The sequence below is a fragment of the Rhipicephalus sanguineus genome, chromosome 6 (genome assembly GCF_013339695.2).
Source record: "Rhipicephalus sanguineus isolate Rsan-2018 chromosome 6, BIME_Rsan_1.4, whole genome shotgun sequence".
Lineage (NCBI taxonomy): Eukaryota > Metazoa > Arthropoda > Arachnida > Ixodida > Ixodidae > Rhipicephalus > Rhipicephalus sanguineus.
The window spans coordinates 160,989,566-160,993,872 of record NC_051181.1 but is presented as its reverse complement, the minus strand read 5'-3'; positions in this window follow the sequence as shown (position 1 = coordinate 160,993,872).

Genomic DNA, 4,307 nt, shown 5'->3' with positions numbered 1-4,307 from the left:
TCTTCGTTCAAGGCCACGTTTGCATGAGATATGTAAGGCTTCCGTGTTAGCCTTAGCCTTTCGCCTTTCTCAACACGTTTTCGCGTGTCGAGAAAGGGCGTAATTTCTCTTCAATGACCAATGCAGTGACCTGTGCTCTCATAACGAAATAATTAGGCGCTACTTAGCATTCACTCATTCACGCACACATTCATACGCGCATATACTCCAAACCACAACCCTCCTTTGTTCTTTTTACCAAACTAAATGGGTGAGTGCGTAACCCCTATGCTTACGTGACGAACTTCGTAACCGAAGGCAAAAAGCTGGCCTCGTAACTGCTGCATGAGGTCCGCGACGGTGATGACGATACCTACAAAGAAGTATGTTTCAACAAGACTGTTTGTTGGCCTAGTTGGTACTTGCTTAGTGACATATTTTAGCCGCGAAAGAGCACATACACAAAGCAAAGAAACACAAAACGACAGCACGGGCGGCTACAAAGAAAAGCTGGTTTCTTTGGTGACTGTGGTATGGCGAGTTTAATTCTTGTCGAATAACATATGCTAGTGAGAATCGAGATCCCTAAGCACTCACCGTATCTCTGGAACAAGGTCGAGGACATAACAGCAGTGATGATACTGTCAGTTGTTTCTTTGTTCTGCAAAGAAGTATGTAGCTCAGCGAATAAACTTGAAAAGGATATTTCTTGTAGTCACGAGATTGTTAACTTTTAAATGCGAAGCATTTCTTAGCGAACTTCTGCGACTTTGAGCGTATCTATCTATCTATCTATCTATCTATCTATCTATCTATCTATCTATCTATCTATCTATCTATCTATCTATCTATCTATCTATCTATCTATCTATCTATCTATCTATCTATCTATCTATCTATCTATCTATCTATCTATCTATCTATCTATCTATCTATCTATCTATCTATCTATCCGCCTACGACTTTGTGCTCTCCTGGCCGTTTCGTTAATCGGATGTATACCAAAATTGGTGTGCCATAACATGGCCTTATTACGAACATAAATGACAGGTCATATCATGAAAATCATGACACGCATGTCATGAACAGCATGATTTACATTCCACGGCCTTTGGGCTCCCTGGCCGTTCCGTTAATCGGATGTATACCAAAATTGGTGTGTCATAACATGGCCTTATCACGACCATAAATGACAGGTCATATCATGAAAATCATGACACGCATGTCATGAACAGCATGATTTACATTCCGCGGCCTTTAGGCCCTTGCGGCCGTTCCATTAATTTCGTATATACCAAAATTGGTACGGCGTCACAACAGTTCATGACGAACATAATGACAGGTCCTAACATGCAAATCATGACGCGCATGTCATGTGCAGCATGATATACATGACATGGTCTCGGGGCGCTCGCGGCCGTTTAAATGAAGGGATACATACGAAAACTGGTATGACGAGACATTTCTGTATGATGAACATAACTGACACGGGGTAACATGAAAATCATGATTTGCATGTCATGTATGACATGATTTACATGCCACGCTCATGGCGCACTCGCGGCCGTTTCGCTAGATTGATATACACCAAAATTGGTATTGTGCGATGTGACTTTATGAAGAACATGAATAACAGGCGGTAGCATGAAAACCATGACATCCATGACATGTATGTCATGATTTACATGCCACGCTCGTGGTGCATTCGCGTCCGTTTCGCTTGCGTGATATACACCAAAATTGGTGTTACGCGACACGACTGTATGACGAACGTAAGTGAGACGTGGTAACATGATAATCATGACATGCAAGTCATGTACGACCTGATTTACATGCCACGCTCATGATGCGCTAGCGGCCGTTTCGCTAGATTGATATACACCAAAATTGGTATTGCGCGATGTGACTGTATGAAGAACATGAATAACAGTTGGTAAGATGAAAACGATGACATGCATGTCATGTATGTCATGATTTAATTGCCACGTTCATGATGCATTCGCGGCCGCTTCGCTAGCTTGATGTAACGAAAATTGGTATTGCGCGAAGCGACTGTATTACGAAGGTAAATGAGACGTGGTAACATGAAAATCATGACATGCATGACATGCACGACATGATTTACATGTCATGCTCATGATGCACTCGTGCCGTTTCGCTTGCTTGACATACACCAAAATTGGTATTGCGCGACGCGACTGCATGACGAACGTAAATGAGAGGTGGTAACATGGAAATCATGACATGCAGGTTATGTATGTCATGCTTTACATGCCGCGCTCATAGTGCATTCCCGGCCGTTTCGCTAGCTTGGTATACACCAAAATTGGTATTGCGCGACGCGACTGCATGACGAACGTAAATTAGAGGTGGTAACATGGAAATCATGACATGCAGGTTATGTATGTCATGATTTACTTGCCGCGCTCATGGTGCATTCGCGGTCGTTTCGCTAGATTGATATGCACCAAAATTGGTATTGCGCGATGTGACTGTATGAAGAACATGAATAACAGGTGGTAACATGAAAACTATGACATGCATGCCATGTATGTCATGACTTACATGCCACGCTCACGGTGCATTCGCGGCCGTTTCGATAGCTTGATATACACCAAAACTGGTATTGCGCGATGTGACTATATGATGAACATTAGTGACAGGTGGTAACATGAAAAACTATAATATGCATGTCATGTATGGCATCATTTACATGCTGTACTCATGGTGCACTCGCGGCCATTGCGCTCGTTTGATGTACCCCAAAATTGATATTGCTCGATGTGACTGTATGACGAACATAAATGAGAGGGCTTAACATGCGGATCATGTTAAGCATGTCAGGTACGGTATGATTTACATGCCACTGTCATGGTGCGCTTCCGGCCGTTTCGTTAACGTGATATATACCAAAATTGGTATGGCATGACACGAGTGCGTGATGAACATAAGCGACAGGTCATGCATTTATATACCAGAATATGCGTTTCATTGGCATGGTGTACACTAGATTGTGCATGCATGCGTGCATGGCAAACATGCGATATATGGTGGACTAGATGCCATGGCATGAATGATTTCATTTGGCTCAAAGACAAACAAGGCGATGTATGCAGCTCTTTGCTGGCTGCTTCGCATTACATCGATTCCCACAATGCGTGGGATCTGCCGAATTTTTTAAGGTAGTAACACTCATCAAATGAGGCGCAGTGGAAGCAAAGAAGCTATTTCTACGTGCCCACGTGATAAAATATGAGCTTCCAAGCCTGAGCTTCCTATTGATGCTTTGCGAGCAACTACTGTCAGAACATATCAAACACGTGAATTAGAAGAAACCACCGAGTTTATGCAGCACAACCAGTGTTTCTTTTCCTCTGCCTCTCCTCGCTGAGATACGCAGAAAAAACCAGTATAATCCACTACTGTGAAATAACTGATGAAATAGTGAACAAGTGAGTAGAAAAATATTCGCTGCTTGCCTTTTTCTCTATGACAGCCATCCTCTTTCTCAAGTCAGAGAAGTTATCCGGCTGAAAGGAAGTTATTAAAGCCCTGCATTATTCAAAGCAAGCATGTCAACATTTATGATGCGATTCGCATCGCCTTTTACTATAGCCACATTTTTTATCGGTAGTCCGCCGTGGTGGAGCGGTGGTTATGGTGCTCGGCTGCCGACCCGAAGGTCGCGGTTTTGATTCTGCCCGCGGTGGTCGCATTTCGTTGGAGACGAAATGCTAGAGGCCTGCGTACTGTGTGATGTTAGTGCACGTTAAAGAACATCAGATGGTCGAAATTTCCGGAGCACTCCGCTACGGCGTCTCTCATAATCATATCTTAGTTTTGGGACGTAAAACCCCAGATGGTATCATTTTTTATTGGTAATTTGAGTAAGAATCATAGGCGTGCGCACGGGGTGGGGGTGGGGGGGGGGCGTTCCCCCTATTCATCTAAGAGGGGGGCGCAAAGTCAGCCTCACACATTGACATAACGGGGAGGGGAGCGCTGCGATTCGGGGGGGGGGGGGGGCGATCTCAGCGTCATACATTGACATAATTGGGAGGGGGGTCACTTCGACGGACCTTCCCCCCCCCCCCCTCGCCCTGATGGGGAACCTTGCGCATGCCTATGGTAAGAATTGATTTTTGATCCATTTGACCTGAGGTTCTCAAAGCAGACATGGACTGTAAAGATCGCTGCATAACCGTAGTAAGCAAATCCAGCAGTTGTTCAACATTCTTTTTTTACTAGGTTTTTTCCTTGATGTTTTCTTAAAAATTAATTTGGGATATTTCTCCTATTCATTTATAATAAATTGGCTTGAGCCCGTT